Source organism: Alosa pseudoharengus, unplaced genomic scaffold (assembly GCF_046254945.1).
Source record: "Alosa pseudoharengus isolate Yale_2024_CS ecotype anadromous, Long Island Sound unplaced genomic scaffold, YU_APseudo_1.1 YU_APseudo_1.1_scf_3, whole genome shotgun sequence".
NCBI lineage: Eukaryota > Metazoa > Chordata > Actinopteri > Clupeiformes > Clupeidae > Alosa > Alosa pseudoharengus.
The window spans coordinates 5933000-5951410 of record NW_027468718.1 but is presented as its reverse complement, the minus strand read 5'-3'; the positions used below and the strand labels follow the sequence as shown (position 1 = coordinate 5951410).

The window sequence follows — 18411 nt, the reverse complement described above, 5'->3', positions numbered from 1 at the left end:
TTCTCAGAGCCGTGTACGGCTCTGCTATTTCTTATCCTGGACTGCCACCTGCTGGATAGAAAAAGCAACAGGTCATTATGTGAACAAAAATCTACACGTTTGAATGGCCAAAAAAAAAAGATAAATCATAGGTGGTATTCCACACATTACCATGGTGTTAGGGTAGCCTACTCTGCACATCTCATTGACGGTGACTGCTAACTTCAGTCATTTGCATTTATCATGCTAAAAATCTGACACCAGGCACTATACTGATGCCTGACCCAAAGGGACAATTATAATAAAAGAGAGGAGTTATGTGCTGGCCCCGGACAAGGAGCCAGGTGCCTCCTCCTCGGACCCTCCACCTGTCGCTAAAGTGCTTGAGCGCTGAGGTCGACTCTCCCTGTACTGTAAGTATACATTTTGATGTGAATGCTTGTGAGTAATGTATGAGTGATGCACTGTGCTAACGCTGTGATGTGTGTTGTCAGGGACGCCCCACCAGCAGTGGTCCCCTCTTCCTGTCTCTCCTCCTCTCAGCAACCACTTCAGTATGTATAGTTTTCTTTAAAAAAAAAAAAATTCTCTTTAATAAAAATAAACATTAGTTGCTTAAATACTCTGTCTGTTTTTGTGAAGGACAAAAATCACCATAAAAGCTGGTTGAAATAAAGCCATGTTTTAATAAACAGTAAATTAATAAACACACCATAAACACTGGTTGAAATAATTAAGGCATGCTAAATAAAGCCATGCTTAGATAAACAATTAATAAATGAACACACTATAAAAGCTGGTTGAAATAAAACCATGCTTTAATAAACAATTAATAAATGAACACATTATAAAAGCTGGTTGAAATAAAGCCATGCTTTAATAAACAATTAATAAATGAACACACCATAAAAGCTGGTTGAAATAGAGCCATGCTTTAATAAACAACAAACAAATAAACATTTATTACAATTACAAATAGACAAATGGCATAAAAAGCATGTTCATAAATGCTTTGATGGGAGAAATCAACACTGGTCCTTTAACCGGTCTTCTGTGTACCCTTTGATTGACACGTTTGTCTTATTTGTATGGCCGCAAACGGCCTTGCGTCCCATTTTTCACTACATTTATTCGGGATAAATACTTCGAGGGCATCGTTTAATCCAATTTTAGGCAGGGCTGCGGGGCTAGGTCTAGGAAAGCGGCAGCCAGGCGCCCGTGGGCTCCCGCGCACGGGACGGCAGCTCACGCCGCCATCGGGGCCAACATCGAAGAACGGTAACTGGCCACTGCTCGGCCACTGCTCTTTACCTGTGTCTTATCTGTGTCTCATTTGTCTGACCCGTCATTGGCTTGTCTTATTTGCATGTCCCGCCTTTACAACAAACCTTGCATGTTTTCATTGGCTTGTTCTATTACATTGTGGTCCGTGATTGGCTGAATTCCCCAGCGTGAAGTTTTGAGTTGAAGTTCAGCGTACGTTTGTTCCGCTGTAGTCACTCTATTTTTCACTGCTCGCAAGAAAAGTTCTTCATATCTAAACAACACGTACGTTACGTTTTTTGTCTGTGGTCGGACAACTTTAGCAGTGATGTAGATGCTGTAGCGAAATTCGAAGTGTTAATATACGAACTTAATGTTTAAAGTGTAACCGCGAATGCATTGAAATGAATGGGCACAGATTGTGTAGCCTCCTAACGAGAGCTCTCGCGTTGGGAAAAATGCATAAAATGAAAATCTGAAAACGTAGTTATCTTCGTAAGACCATTGGGTAGCTGTGATATAAATGTGATATAAATGTTCTAAGCGTAAATATACAAACTTTCTGTTTAAAGTGTAACCGCGATCGTTTCCCATAGGAATGAATGAAAACACACAGTCTCCTAAGGAGACCTCTCAAATTCGGAATAATGCATGATATTAAAATCTGAAAACGTAGTTATCTTCGTAAGACCCTTGGGTGGTTGTGATATAAATGCTGTAGCGAAACTTGAAGCGTAAATATACAAACCCTATGTTTAAAGTGTAACTGCGATTTCCATAAGAATGCATTGAAATGAATGGGCACAGATTGTGTAGCCTCCTAGAGGCCTCATTGTGTTCAACACAGCATGCATCACTTCAAGTCAGATCTGCTCAGATCTTGCACAGGTCTGCATGAAGACGAACACGCCTTTCGTGAATCCTAATGGTCTGATGTCCTGACATTAACATTGATGTTACCAATGTTATCCCAAAACCCCAGGGGAGGCAAACGGCTAATGTACATTAACAGTGCAATTAGTCAGTGAAGTTTATTACAATGTTTTTCTATTACAGCTATCTGGATTGGGTACGACAGCTGACGGTGATAGATAGCTGGGTCCAGGATAGGCCTCCTGAGGAGTTATGTGCTGGCCCGGAACAAGGAGCCAGGTGCCTCCTCCTCAGACCCTCCACCTGTCGCTAAAGTGCTTGAGCGCTGAGGTCGACTCTCCCTGTACTGTAAGTATACATTTTGATGTGAATGCTTGTGAGTAATGTATGAGTGATGCACTGTGCTAACGCTGTGATGTGTGTTGTCAGGCACGTACAGGGACGCCCCACCAGCAGTGGTCCCCTCTTCCTGTCTCTCCTCCTCTCAGCAACCACTTCAGTATGTATAGTTTTCTTTAAAAAAAATTCTCTTTAATAAAAATAAACATTAGTTGCTTAAATACTCTGTCTGTTTTTGTGAAGGACAAAAATCACCATAAAAGCTGGATGAAAATAAGCCATAGTTGTTTGCCGTGTGTGTGTGTGTGTGTGTGTGTGTGTTTACAGACATTGACTTCCCCTCCACAAGGACCGGGACCTTGGCGTGGTGTGGAGGCTTCATACAAACACCGGTCCACCCACCCTGCAACAACTCTTCTACAGGACAGTGACACTACGTTTCTTTAAAAAAAACAAAGAAAAAAACATTCTATGTCTGCTGTGATGTGATGTATGTGTTTAAAAAAACAAAACATCCACACCACTGTGTTCTGCATCTCTACACTGAACAGTTATGCCGTGTCTCTGCTCTGATGTTTTTATTTTTTATTATTGTTTTGTAGTTTAAAATAAACAATCTATATGTATAATATGTAGAATATATAACACACTGTCATGTCTATGTGCTGTTATGTTCTATGCACTGACAAGTTGTATAGACCTACTATGTAACATTTAGCCTATGCCTACGTTTCAACAAGAACGGCCAGACCAATACTGTTGACAGGAGCATCAATTAGCTATTTCTACAGTAAGGAATTTCCGTTGCCTACCATAGGAGTTCATCAAGTCTGAAGTAGCACGTCAATGCAAAACAATCCATAGTTAGGCCTACGAGTTATGATGACAATAATGCTAGCCGCCAGCCTTGTCAAAGTTAACTTTGCTAACGTTTTGCTGAGCCTACCCTATTGACTACATTTGTTGCACACTTAAAAAAATATCTTAAAGTATTTAGAAGGTGGTTTCATTTATTTCCATTCCAATAACTTCACACATTACATTTCTGTTTGCACTTGTAGGCTATGCTGCATTAATTTCTTTGTTCCTACTATTTAGTTTATTTTCTGGAACTTCTATTTCTCAGAGCCGTGTACGGCTCTGCTATTTCTTATCCTGGACTGCCACCTGCTGGATAGAAAAAGCAACAGGTCATTATGTGAACAAAAATCTACACGTTTGAATGGCCAAAAAAAAAGATAAATCATAGGTGGTATTCCACACATTACCATGGTGTTAGGGTAGCCTACTCTGCACATGTCATTGACGGTGACTGCTAACTTCAGTCATTTGCATTTATCATGCTAAAAATCTGACACCAGGCACTATACTGATGCCTGACCCAAAGGGACAATTATAATAAAAGAGAGGAGTTATGTGCTGGCCCGGGACAAGGAGCCTGGTGCCTCCTCCTCGGACCCTCCACCTGTCGCTAAAGTGCTTGAGCGCTGAGGTCGACTCTCCCTGTACTCTAAGTATACATTTTGATGTGAATGCTTGTGAGTAATGTATGAGTGATGCACTGTGCTAGTGCTGTGATGTGTGTTGTCAGGCACGTACAGGGACGCCCCACCAGCAGTGGTCCCCTCTTCCTGTCTCTCCTCCTCTCAGCAACCACTTCAGTATGTATAGCTTTCTTTAAAAAAAAAATTCTCTTTAATAAAAATAAACATTAGTTGCTTAAATACTCTGTTTTTGTGAAGGACAAAAATCACCATAAAAGCTGGTTGAAATAAAGCCATGTTTTAATAAACAGTAAATTAATAAACACACCATAAACACTGGTTGAAATAATTAAGGCATGCTAAATAAAGCCATACTTAGATAAACAATGAATAAATGAACACACTATAAAAGCTGGTTGAAATAAAACCATGCTTTAATAAACAATTAATAAATGAACACACTATAAAAGCTGGTTGAAATAAAGCCATGCTTTAATAAACAATTAATAAATGAACACACCATAAAAGCTGGTTGAAATAGAGCCATGCTTTAATAAACAACAAACAAATAAACATTTATTACAATTACAAATAGAAAAATGGCATAAAAAGCATGTTCATAAATGCTTTGATGGGAGAAATCAACACTGGTCCTTTAACCGGTCGTCTGTGTACCCTTTGATTGACACGTTTGTCTTATTTGTATGGCCGCAAACGGCCTTGCGTCCCATTTTTCACTACATTTATTCGGGATAAATACTTCGAGGGCATCGTTTAATCCAATTTTAGGCAGGGCTGCGGGGCTAGGTCTAGGAAAGCGGCAGCCAGGCGCCCGTGGGCTCCCGCGCACCGGACGGCAGCTCACGCCGCCATCGGGGCCAACATCGAAGAACGGTAACTGGCCACTGCTCGGCCAGTAAACCTGTGTCTTATCTGTGTCTCATTTGTCTGACCCGTCATTGGCTTGTCTTATTTGCATGTCCCGCCTTTACAACAAACCTTGCATGTTTTCATTGGCTTGTTCTATTACATTCTGGTCCGTGATTGGCTGAATTCCCCAGCGTGAAGTTTTGAGTTGAAGTTCAGCGTACGTCTGTTCCGCTGTAGTCTATTTTTCACTGCTCGCAGGAAAAGTTCTTCATATCTAAACAACACGTAAGTTACGTTTTTCGTCTGTGGTCGGACAACTTTAGCAGTGATGTAGATGCTGTAGCGAAATTCGAAGTGTAAATATACGAACTTAATGTTTAAAGTGTAACCGCGAAAGCATTGAAATGAATGGGCACAGATTGTGTAGCCTCCTAACGAGAGCTCTCGCGTTGGGAAAAATGCATAAAATGAAAATCTGAAAACGTAGTTATCTTCGTAAGACCATTGGGTAGCTGTGATATAAATGTTGTAGCGAAATTCTAAGCGTAAATATACAAACGTTCTGTTTAAAGTGTAACCGCGATCGTTTCCCATAGGAATGAATGGAAACACACAGTCTCCTAAGGAGACCTCTCAAATTCGGAATAATGCATGATATTAAAATCTGAAAACGTAGTTATCTTCGTAAGACCCTTGGGTGGTTGTGATATAAATGCTGTAGCGAAACTTGAAGCGTAAATATACAAACCCTATGTTTAAAGTGTAACTGCGATTTCCATAAGAATGCATTGAAATGAATGGGCACAGATTGTGTAGCCTCCTAGAGGCCTCATTGTGTTCAACACAGCATGCATCACTTCAAGCCAGATCTGCTCAGATCTTGCACAGATCTGCATGAAGACGAACACGCCTATCGTGAATCCTAATGGTCCGATGTCCTGACATTAACATTGATGTTACCAATGTTATCCCAAAACCCCAGGGGAGGCAAACGGCTAATGTACATTAACAGTGCAATTAGTCAGTGAAGTTTATTACAATGTTTTTCTGTTACAGCTATCTGGATTGGGTACAACAGCTGACGGTGATAGATAGCTGGGTCCAGGATAGGCCTCCTGAGGAGTTATGTGCTGGCCCGGGACAAGGAGCCAGGTGCCTCCTCCTCGGACCCTCCACCTGTCGCTAAAGTGCTTGAGCGCTGAGGTCGACTCTCTCTGTACTGTAGGTATACATTTTGATGTGAATACTTGTGAGTAATGTATGAGTGATGCACTGTGCTAACGCTGTGATGTGTGTTGTCAGGCACGTACAGGGACGCCCCACCAGCAGTGGTCCCCTCTTCCTGTCTCTCCTCCTCTCAGCAACCACTTCAGTATGTATAGTTTTCTTTAAAAAAAAAAATTCTCTTTAATAAAAATAAACATTAGTTGCTTAAATACTCTGTCTGTTTTTGTGAAGGACAAAAATCACCATAAAAGCTGGTTGAAAATAAGCCATAGTTGTTTGCCGTGTGTGTGTGTGTGTGTGTGTGTTTACAGACATTGACTTCCCCTCCACAAGGACCGGGACCTTGCCGTGGTGTGGAGGCTTCATACAAACACCGGTCCACCCACCCTGCAACAACTCTTCTACAGGACAGTGACACTACGTTTCTTTAAAAAAAACACAAAAAAAAACATTCTATGTCTGCTGTGATGTGATGTATGTGGTTTAAAAAAACAAAACATCCACACCACTGTGTTCTGCATCTCTACACTGAACAGTTATGCCGTGTCTCTGCTCTGATGTTTTTATTTTTTATTATTGTTTTGTAGTTTAAAATAAACAATCTATATGTATAATATATAGAATATATAACACACTGTCATGTCTATGTGCTGTTTTGTTCTATGCACTGACAAGTTGTATAGACCTACTATGTAACATTTAGCCTATGCCTACGTTTCAACAAGAACGGCCAGACCAATACTGTTGACAGGAGCATAAATTATCTATTTCTACAGTAAGGAATTTCCGTTGCCTACCATAGGAGTTCATCAAGTCTGAAGTAGCACGTCAATGCAAAACAATCTATAGTTAGGCCTACGAGTTATGATGACAATAATGCTAGCCGCCAGCCTTGTCAAAGTTAACTTTGCTAACGTTTTGCTGAGCCTACCCTATTGACTACATTTGTTGCACACTTAAAAAAATATCTTCAAAAGTATTTAGAAGGTGGTTTCATTTATTTCCATTCCAATAACTTCACACATTACATTTCCGTTTGCACTTGTAGGCTATGCTGCATTAATTTCTTTGTTCCTACTATTTAGTTTATTTTCTGGAACTTCTATTTCTCAGAGCCGTGTACGGCTCTGCTATTTCTTATCCTGGACTGCCACCTGCTGGATAGAAAAAGCAACAGGTCATTATGTGAACAAAAATCTACACGTTTGAATGGCCATAAAATAAGATAAATCATAGGTGGTATTCCACACATTACCATGGTGTTAGGGTAGCCTACTCTGCACATGTCATTGACGGTGACTGCTAACTTCAGTCATTTGCATTTATCATGCTACAAATCTGACACCAGGCACTATACTGATGCCTGACCCAAAGGGACAATTATAATAAAAGAGAGGAGTTATGTGCTGGCCCCGGACAAGGAGCCAGGTGCCTCCTCCTCGGACCCTTCACCTGTCGCTAAAGTGCTTGAGCGCTGAGGTCGACTCTCCCTGTACTGTAAGTATACATTTTGATGTGAATGCTTGTGAGTAATGTATGAGTGATGCACTGTGCTAACGCTGTGATGTGTGTTGTCAGGGACGCCCCACCAGCAGTGGTCCCCTCTTCCTGTCTCTCCTCCTCTCAGCAACCACTTCAGTATGTATAGTTTTCTTTAAAAAAAAAAAATTCTCTTTAATAAAAATAAACATTAGTTGCTTAAATACTCTGTCTGTTTTTGTGAAGGACAAAATCACCATAAAAGCTGGTTGAAATAAAGCCATGTTTTAATAAACAGTAAATTAATAAACACACCATAAACACTGGTTGAAATAATTAAGGCATGCTAAATAAAGCCATGCTTAGATAAACAATTAATAAATGAACACACCATAAAAGCTGGTTGAAATAGAGCCATGCTTTAATAAACAACAAACAAATAAACATTTATTACAATTACAAATAGACAAATGGCATAAAAAGCATGTTCATAAATTCTTTGATGGGAGAAATCAACACTGGTCCTTTAACCGGTCGTCTGTGTACCCTTTGATTGACACGTTTGTCTTATTTGTATGGCCGCAAACGGCCTTGCGTCCCATTTTTCACTACATTTATTCGGGATAAATACTTCGAGGGCATCGTTTAATCCAATTTTAGGCAGGGCTGCGGGGCTAGGTCTAGGAAAGCGGCAGCCAGGCGCCCGTGGGCTCCCGCGCACGGGACGGCAGCTCACGCCGCCATCGGGGCCAACATCGAAGAACGGTAACTGGCCACTGCTCGGCCACTGCTCTTTACCTGTGTCTTATCTGTGTCTCATTTGTCTGACCCGTCATTGGCTTGTCTTATTTGCATGTCCCGCCTTTACAACAAACCTTGCATGATTTCATTGGCTTGTTCTATTACATTCTGGTCCGTGATTGGCTGAATTCCCCAGCGTGAAGTTTTGAGTTGAAGTTCAGCGTACGTCTGTTCCGCTGTAGTCTATTTTTCACTGCTCGCAGGAAAAGTTCTTCATATCTAAACAACACGTAAGTTACGTTTTTTGTCTGTGGTCGGACAACTTTAGCAGTGATGTAGATGCTGTAGCGAAATTCGAAGTGTTAATATACGAACTTAATGTTTAAAGTGCAACCGCGAATGCATTGAAATGAACGGGCACAGATTCTGTAGCCTCCTAACTAGAGCTCTAGTTAGGAGGCTATGTTGTAGCGAAATTCTAAGCGTAAATATACAAACTTTCTGTTTAAAGTGTAACCGCGATCGTTTCCCATAGGAATGAATGAAAACACACAGTCTCCTAAGGAGACCTCTCAAATTCGGAATAATGCATGATATTAAAATCTGAAAACGTAGTTATCTTCGTAAGACCCTTGGGTGGTTGTGATATAAATGCTGTAGCGAAACTTGAAGCGTAAATATACAAACCCTATGTTTAAAGTGTAACTGCGATTTCCATAAGAATGCATTGAAATGAATGGGCACAGATTGTGTAGCCTCCTAGAGGCCTCATTGTGTTCAACACAGCATGCATCACTTCAAGTCAGATCTGCTCAGATCTTGCACAGGTCTGCATGAAGACGAACACGCCTTTCGTGAATCCTAATGGTCTGATGTCCTGACATTAACATTGATGTTACCAATGTTATCCCAAAACCCCAGGGGAGGCAAACGGCTAATGTACATTAACAGTGCAATTAGTCAGTGAAGTTTATTACAATGTTTTTCTATTACAGCTATCTGGATTGGGTACGACAGCTGACGGTGATAGATAGCTGGGTCCAGGATAGGCCTCCTGAGGAGTTATGTGCTGGCCCGGAACAAGGAGCCAGGTGCCTCCTCCTCAGACCCTCCACCTGTCGCTAAAGTGCTTGAGCGCTGAGGTCGACTCTCCCTGTACTGTAAGTATACATTTTGATGTGAATGCTTGTGAGTAATGTATGAGTGATGCACTGTGCTAACGCTGTGATGTGTGTTGTCAGGCACGTACAGGGACGCCCCACCAGCAGTGGTCCCCTCTTCCTGTCTCTCCTCCTCTCAGCAACCACTTCAGTATGTATAGTTTTCTTTAAAAAAAATTCTCTTTAATAAAAATAAACATTAGTTGCTTAAATACTCTGTCTGTTTTTGTGAAGGACAAAAATCACCATAAAAGCTGGATGAAAATAAGCCATAGTTGTTTGCCGTGTGTGTGTGTGTGTGTGTGTGTGTGTGTGTGTGTGTGTTTACAGACATTGACTTCCCCTCCACAAGGACCGGGACCTTGGCGTGGTGTGGAGGCTTCATACAAACACCGGTCCACCCACCCTGCAACAACTCTTCTACAGGACAGTGACACTACGTTTCTTTAAAAAAAACAAAGAAAAAAACATTCTATGTCTGCTGTGATGTGATGTATGTGTTTAAAAAAACAAAACATCCACACCACTGTGTTCTGCATCTCTACACTGAACAGTTATGCCGTGTCTCTGCTCTGATGTTTTTATTTTTTATTATTGTTTTGTAGTTTAAAATAAACAATCTATATGTATAATATGTAGAATATATAACACACTGTCATGTCTATGTGCTGTTATGTTCTATGCACTGACAAGTTGTATAGACCTACTATGTAACATTTAGCCTATGCCTACGTTTCAACAAGAACGGCCAGACCAATACTGTTGACAGGAGCATCAATTAGCTATTTCTACAGTAAGGAATTTCCGTTGCCTACCATAGGAGTTCATCAAGTCTGAAGTAGCACGTCAATGCAAAACAATCCATAGTTAGGCCTACGAGTTATGATGACAATAATGCTAGCCGCCAGCCTTGTCAAAGTTAACTTTGCTAACGTTTTGCTGAGCCTACCCTATTGACTACATTTGTTGCACACTTAAAAAAATATCTTGAAAAGTATTTAGAAGGTGGTTTCATTTATTTCCATTCCAATAACTTCACACATTACATTTCTGTTTGCACTTGTAGGCTATGCTGCATTAATTTCTTTGTTCCTACTATTTAGTTTATTTTCTGGAACTTCTATTTCTCAGAGCCGTGTACGGCTCTGCTATTTCTTATCCTGGACTGCCACCTGCTGGATAGAAAAAGCAACAGGTCATTATGTGAACAAAAATCTACACGTTTGAATGGCCAAAAAAAAAGATAAATCATAGGTGGTATTCCACACATTACCATGGTGTTAGGGTAGCCTACTCTGCACATGTCATTGACGGTGACTGCTAACTTCAGTCATTTGCATTTATCATGCTAAAAATCTGACACCAGGCACTATACTGATGCCTGACCCAAAGGGACAATTATAATAAAAGAGAGGAGTTATGTGCTGGCCCGGGACAAGGAGCCTGGTGCCTCCTCCTCGGACCCTCCACCTGTCGCTAAAGTGCTTGAGCGCTGAGGTCGACTCTCCCTGTACTCTAAGTATACATTTTGATGTGAATGCTTGTGAGTAATGTATGAGTGATGCACTGTGCTAGTGCTGTGATGTGTGTTGTCAGGCACGTACAGGGACGCCCCACCAGCAGTGGTCCCCTCTTCCTGTCTCTCCTCCTCTCAGCAACCACTTCAGTATGTATAGCTTTCTTTAAAAAAAAAAATTCTCTTTAATAAAAATAAACATTAGTTGCTTAAATACTCTGTTTTTGTGAAGGACAAAAATCACCATAAAAGCTGGTTGAAATAAAGCCATGTTTTAATAAACAGTAAATTAATAAACACACCATAAACACTGGTTGAAATAATTAAGGCATGCTAAATAAAGCCATACTTAGATAAACAATGAATAAATGAACACACTATAAAAGCTGGTTGAAATAAAACCATGCTTTAATAAACAATTAATAAATGAACACACTATAAAAGCTGGTTGAAATAAAGCCATGCTTTAATAAACAATTAATAAATGAACACACCATAAAAGCTGGTTGAAATAGAGCCATGCTTTAATAAACAACAAACAAATAAACATTTATTACAATTACAAATAGAAAAATGGCATAAAAAGCATGTTCATAAATGCTTTGATGGGAGAAATCAACACTGGTCCTTTAACCGGTCGTCTGTGTACCCTTTGATTGACACGTTTGTCTTATTTGTATGGCCGCAAACGGCCTTGCGTCCCATTTTTCACTACATTTATTCGGGATAAATACTTCGAGGGCATCGTTTAATCCAATTTTAGGCAGGGCTGCGGGGCTAGGTCTAGGAAAGCGGCAGCCAGGCGCCCGTGGGCTCCCGCGCACCGGACGGCAGCTCACGCCGCCATCGGGGCCAACATCGAAGAACGGTAACTGGCCACTGCTCGGCCAGTAAACCTGTGTCTTATCTGTGTCTCATTTGTCTGACCCGTCATTGGCTTGTCTTATTTGCATGTCCCGCCTTTACAACAAACCTTGCATGTTTTCATTGGCTTGTTCTATTACATTCTGGTCCGTGATTGGCTGAATTCCCCAGCGTGAAGTTTTGAGTTGAAGTTCAGCGTACGTCTGTTCCGCTGTAGTCTATTTTTCACTGCTCGCAGGAAAAGTTCTTCATATCTAAACAACACGTAAGTTACGTTTTTCGTCTGTGGTCGGACAACTTTAGCAGTGATGTAGATGCTGTAGCGAAATTCGAAGTGTAAATATACGAACTTAATGTTTAAAGTGTAACCGCGAAAGCATTGAAATGAATGGGCACAGATTGTGTAGCCTCCTAACGAGAGCTCTCGCGTTGGGAAAAATGCATAAAATGAAAATCTGAAAACGTAGTTATCTTCGTAAGACCATTGGGTAGCTGTGATATAAATGTTGTAGCGAAATTCTAAGCGTAAATATACAAACTTTCTGTTTAAAGTGTAACCGCGATCGTTCCCATAGGAATGAATGGAAACACACAGTCTCCTAAGGAGACCTCTCAAATTCGGAATAATGCATGATATTAAAATCTGAAAACGTAGTTATCTTCGTAAGACCCTTGGGTGGTTGTGATATAAATGCTGTAGCGAAACTTGAAGCGTAAATATACAAACCCTATGTTTAAAGTGTAACTGCGATTTCCATAAGAATGCATTGAAATGAATGGGCACAGATTGTGTAGCCTCCTAGAGGCCTCATTGTGTTCAACACAGCATGCATCACTTCAAGCCAGATCTGCTCAGATCTTGCACAGATCTGCATGAAGACGAACACGCCTATCGTGAATCCTAATGGTCCGATGTCCTGACATTAACATTGATGTTACCAATGTTATCCCAAAACCCCAGGGGAGGCAAACGGCTAATGTACATTAACAGTGCAATTAGTCAGTGAAGTTTATTACAATGTTTTTCTGTTACAGCTATCTGGATTGGGTACAACAGCTGACGGTGATAGATAGCTGGGTCCAGGATAGGCCTCCTGAGGAGTTATGTGCTGGCCCGGGACAAGGAGCCAGGTGCCTCCTCCTCGGACCCTCCACCTGTCGCTAAAGTGCTTGAGCGCTGAGGTCGACTCTCTCTGTACTGTAGGTATACATTTTGATGTGAATACTTGTGAGTAATGTATGAGTGATGCACTGTGCTAACGCTGTGATGTGTGTTGTCAGGCACGTACAGGGACGCCCCACCAGCAGTGGTCCCCTCTTCCTGTCTCTCCTCCTCTCAGCAACCACTTCAGTATGTATAGTTTTCTTTAAAAAAAAAATTCTCTTTAATAAAAATAAACATTAGTTGCTTAAATACTCTGTCTGTTTTTGTGAAGGACAAAAATCACCATAAAAGCTGGTTGAAAATAAGCCATAGTTGTTTGCCGTGTGTGTGTGTGTGTGTGTGTGTGTGTGTGTGTGTGTGTGTGTTTACAGACATTGACTTCCCCTCCACAAGGACCGGGACCTTGCCGTGGTGTGGAGGCTTCATACAAACACCGGTCCACCCACCCTGCAACAACTCTTCTACAGGACAGTGACACTACGTTTCTTTAAAAAAAACAAAAAAAAAAAACATTCTATGTCTGCTGTGATGTGATGTATGTGGTTTAAAAAAACAAAACATCCACACCACTGTGTTCTGCATCTCTACACTGAACAGTTATGCCGTGTCTCTGCTCTGATGTTTTTATTTTTTATTATTGTTTTGTAGTTTAAAATAAACAATCTATATGTATAATATATAGAATATATAACACACTGTCATGTCTATGTGCTGTTTTGTTCTATGCACTGACAAGTTGTATAGACCTACTATGTAACATTTAGCCTATGCCTACGTTTCAACAAGAACGGCCAGACCAATACTGTTGACAGGAGCATAAATTATCTATTTCTACAGTAAGGAATTTCCGTTGCCTACCATAGGAGTTCATCAAGTCTGAAGTAGCACGTCAATGCAAAACAATCTATAGTTAGGCCTACGAGTTATGATGACAATAATGCTAGCCGCCAGCCTTGTCAAAGTTAACTTTGCTAACGTTTTGCTGAGCCTACCCTATTGACTACATTTGTTGCACACTTAAAAAAATATCTTCAAAAGTATTTAGAAGGTGGTTTCATTTATTTCCATTCCAATAACTTCACACATTACATTTCCGTTTGCACTTGTAGGCTATGCTGCATTAATTTCTTTGTTCCTACTATTTAGTTTATTTTCTGGAACTTCTATTTCTCAGAGCCGTGTACGGCTCTGCTATTTCTTATCCTGGACTGCCACCTGCTGGATAGAAAAAGCAACAGGTCATTATGTGAACAAAAATCTACACGTTTGAATGGCCAAAAAATAAGATAAATCATAGGTGGTATTCCACACATTACCATGGTGTTAGGGTAGCCTACTCTGCACATGTCATTGACGGTGACTGCTAACTTCAGTCATTTGCATTTATCATGCTAAAAATCTGACACCAGGCACTATACTGATGCCTGACCCAAAGGGACAATTATAATAAAAGAGAGGAGTTATGTGCTGGCCCCGGACAAGGAGCCAGGTGCCTCCTCCTCGGACCCTTCACCTGTCGCTAAAGTGCTTGAGCGCTGAGGTCGACTCTCCCTGTACTGTAAGTATACATTTTGATGTGAATGCTTGTGAGTAATGTATGAGTGATGCACTGTGCTAACGCTGTGATGTGTGTTGTCAGGGACGCCCCACCAGCAGTGGTCCCCTCTTCCTGTCTCTCCTCCTCTCAGCAACCACTTCAGTATGTATAGTTTTCTTTAAAAAAAAAAAATTCTCTTTAATAAAAATAAACATTAGTTGCTTAAATACTCTGTCTGTTTTTGTGAAGGACAAAATCACCATAAAAGCTGGTTGAAATAAAGCCATGTTTTAATAAACAGTAAATTAATAAACACACCATAAACACTGGTTGAAATAATTAAGGCATGCTAAATAAAGCCATGCTTAGATAAACAATTAATAAATGAACACACCATAAAAGCTGGTTGAAATAGAGCCATGCTTTAATAAACAACAAACAAATAAACATTTATTACAATTACAAATAGACAAATGGCATAAAAAGCATGTTCATAAATTCTTTGATGGGAGAAATCAACACTGGTCCTTTAACCGGTCGTCTGTGTACCCTTTGATTGACACGTTTGTCTTATTTGTATGGCCGCAAACGGCCTTGCGTCCCATTTTTCACTACATTTATTCGGGATAAATACTTCGAGGGCATCGTTTAATCCAATTTTAGGCAGGGCTGCGGGGCTAGGTCTAGGAAAGCGGCAGCCAGGCGCCCGTGGGCTCCCGCGCACGGGACGGCAGCTCACGCCGCCATCGGGGCCAACATCGAAGAACGGTAACTGGCCACTGCTCGGCCACTGCTCTTTACCTGTGTCTTATCTGTGTCTCATTTGTCTGACCCGTCATTGGCTTGTCTTATTTGCATGTCCCGCCTTTACAACAAACCTTGCATGATTTCATTGGCTTGTTCTATTACATTCTGGTCCGTGATTGGCTGAATTCCCCAGCGTGAAGTTTTGAGTTGAAGTTCAGCGTACGTCTGTTCCGCTGTAGTCTATTTTTCACTGCTCGCAGGAAAAGTTCTTCATATCTAAACAACACGTAAGTTACGTTTTTTGTCTGTGGTCGGACAACTTTAGCAGTGATGTAGATGCTGTAGCGAAATTCGAAGTGTTAATATACGAACTTAATGTTTAAAGTGCAACCGCGAATGCATTGAAATGAATGGGCACAGATTCTGTAGCCTCCTAACTAGAGCTCTAGTTAGGAGGCTATGTTGTAGCGAAATTCTAAGCGTAAATATACAAACTTTCTGTTTAAAGTGTAACCGCGATCGTTTCCCATAGGAATGAATGGAAACACACAGTCTCCTAAGGAGACCTCTCAAATTCGGAATAATGCATGATATTAAAATCTGAAAACGTAGTTATCTTCATAAGACCCTTGGGTGGTTGTGATATAAATGCTGTAGCGAAACTTGAAGCGTAAATATACAAAGCCTATGTTTAAAGTGTAACTGCGATTTCCATAAGAATGCATTGAAATGAATGGGCACAGATTGTGTAGCCTCCTAGAGGCCTCATTGTGTTCAACACAGCATGCATCACTTCAAGTCAGATCTGCTCAGATCTTGCACAGATCTGCATGAAGACGAACACGCCTATCGTGAATCCTAATTGTCCGATGTCCTGACATTAACATTGATGTTACCAATGTTATCCCAAAACCCCAGGGGAGGCAAACGGCGAATGTACATTAACAGTGCAATTAGTCAGTGAAGTTTATTACAATGTTTTTCTGTTACAGCTATCTGGATTGGGTACGACAGCTGACGGTGATAGATAGCTGGGTCCAGGATAGGCCTCCTGAGGAGTTATGTGCTGGCCCGGGACAAGGAGCCAGGTGCCTCCTCCTCGGACCCTCCACCTGTCGCTAAAGTGCTTGAGCGCTGAGGTCGACTCTCTCTGTACTGTAAGTATACATTTTGATGTGAATACTTGTGAGTAATGTATGAGTGATGCACTGTGCAGTGGCGTAACTACAGTATAGGTGCAGCAAGTGCAGTCGCACCAGGGCCCATGACCTCACGGGGCCCGTCGCTACCCCCGCCCTGCCTCCTTTTTTTTTATAGAACTTTAGAAATGTTAGAGCACGGAGTGAAGCGTCACTTTGACGAACTATCGGAAGATGAGCGCTTAACCGATGCAGAGAGATACTTCAAAGTGCAGGTATTTAATGCAACTCTGGACATCATAATCAGTCAGCTCTCCCAAAGATGTGCAAGCATGCGGGAAACTTGTTATGTGTTTGAGTCTTTACGTCCTATGATCCTTCAACTGGCAGGTGATGATGAACTGCTTGAAAAGGCAGTATGTTTATCAGACCATTATAGCATGGACATTGCACCGACATTCCCAACACAACTCCACTCATTTAGGTCTTGCTTTAAAGCAGAGATTTCACAGAAGTCATCTATTTTTCAACTTGCCAAAATGCTGGTGGTAGATTATGACAGTGTAACATCCACATTCGGGGAAGTGTGTACTGCTCTCATGTTGTTTCTGACATTGCCTGTGACTGTGGCAACAGCTGAGCGATCTTTTTCCAAATGTTCAACAATTGCTGGTGTACAGGCTATAATCAATTAGCTAAATCATTTGTCCAGCTGTTTAAAAATTTTTTCGTGTTACATTCAAACGCAAAAGGTGCTTTGATATCTTTTTTGTTTAAACGTCGGCAAGCAGGCATGCTGCGGTTGCAATGAATGAGGATAATTGGTTTTATCTGCGGTGTTATTTTTTGCATTTTGAATGTGACTCGCTCCAGTCTCAACAGCACGTCTACTTTTTTGCACGGTGCTTTCTTAAAGGAGCTGCACCATCTTACAACAATTGCATCTACATTTTCATATTAGAATGTTTTGTCAAGTGTAAGCTTAAACTACCGTGATCAATTTAAGTTTCCGTGCCCCCGCTGAAAGTCTCTTATGGTCTTATGCGCTTATCGTTACACTATCAAATCTATAAGTAACCGTGACAAATAGGATATAAGATATATAAACTCACGCTATTGTATTATCATATATGTTTGGTAATGGCTCAGCTTTCTCTGATTGTTCTACTGACTTGGAAACTGCATCATGGAAGCAGTAAGTCAAGTCGCATCAAAAATAGTAGTGGCACCAAAGTGACACCTTGTGGTTGTTTGTGTCAACTACAGTTTGTGCCATTTCTGCCGAGAAAATGGGGATCGTGATTCCTGAAGGAACCCGTCCAAACTTAACAGGGACCCACTGTATATTCCCCGGCAGTACTTCCTACATTTCCCATGACCACTGTGCCGTAATGCTACGTCGGCTGCACGCAGTTTGCAGTGAAACCAGCGCGAGAGACCATGGAAACGAACGGAGCGTCTACCAGAAAACACAAGGAATTAGAACAGTGGTCCCCAAACTTTTTCTTCCGAGGGCCAGCTTACTATGCCTGGCTGTAAGAGAGGGCCAGAGACTCGGAGTATATCAGTAACCATAAATAGATTAGTGCTGTGAACAACAGCAGTCTACCTTAGTTGAATATTCCATTACATTTAATCTATAGGCTTTTGCAATTTAATACCATTGTTAGCTGTGTTTATATTGCCATCATGCCATATCAGTGTAAAATGTAACTCAAATTAAATAATACTAATAAAAAGACTTTTGCATTCTCAAAAGTATTAGCAGGTAGTCCCAAAAGTATATTTCATAAAAAATGTGTGAACTCTGAACTCTGAAAATGTAAAGTTCTCAAACTATGAGAATTTTATGAAGTGCTGAAGTGGTCTGAAATGACCACCATTCAACATTTGAACAAATAAAAATAATTATCCCAGAAAGTCCCAGAAAAATGACTTGAATATAAGTTAGTTAGTTAATAACAATTAATTGATAAACTTTTAGAATACTTTGAGCACTGATGCAGTCAGCATAGGCCTCTTACATTG

General features: G+C 40.9%; 5 long non-coding RNA genes across 5 annotated transcripts; all 5 read left to right on the top strand.

Moving 5' to 3' along the window:
- Positions 1-1464: 1464 nt before the first annotated feature.
- LOC143099562 (uncharacterized) lies at positions 1465-4109 on the top strand. The gene is made up of 4 exons (XR_012981660.1): positions 1465-1527; positions 2299-2463; positions 2545-2614; positions 2782-4109. It is a non-coding gene; the product is annotated as an uncharacterized LOC143099562 (long non-coding RNA).
- A 922-nt stretch (positions 4110-5031) lies between these two features.
- LOC143099561 (uncharacterized) lies at positions 5032-7244 on the top strand. The gene is made up of 4 exons (XR_012981659.1): positions 5032-5093; positions 5865-6029; positions 6111-6180; positions 6347-7244. It is a non-coding gene; the product is annotated as an uncharacterized LOC143099561 (long non-coding RNA).
- A 1239-nt stretch (positions 7245-8483) lies between these two features.
- Positions 8484-11057, top strand: LOC143099560 (uncharacterized). Its single transcript, XR_012981658.1, has 4 exons — positions 8484-8545; positions 9251-9415; positions 9497-9566; positions 9746-11057. It is a non-coding gene; the product is annotated as an uncharacterized LOC143099560 (long non-coding RNA).
- A 941-nt stretch (positions 11058-11998) lies between these two features.
- On the top strand, positions 11999-14230 carry LOC143099559 (uncharacterized). Its single transcript, XR_012981657.1, has 4 exons — positions 11999-12060; positions 12831-12995; positions 13077-13146; positions 13332-14230. It is a non-coding gene; the product is annotated as an uncharacterized LOC143099559 (long non-coding RNA).
- A 1239-nt stretch (positions 14231-15469) lies between these two features.
- Positions 15470-18026, top strand: LOC143099558 (uncharacterized). Its single transcript, XR_012981656.1, has 3 exons — positions 15470-15531; positions 16237-16401; positions 17650-18026. It is a non-coding gene; the product is annotated as an uncharacterized LOC143099558 (long non-coding RNA).
- The last annotated feature ends 385 nt before the right edge of the window (positions 18027-18411 follow it).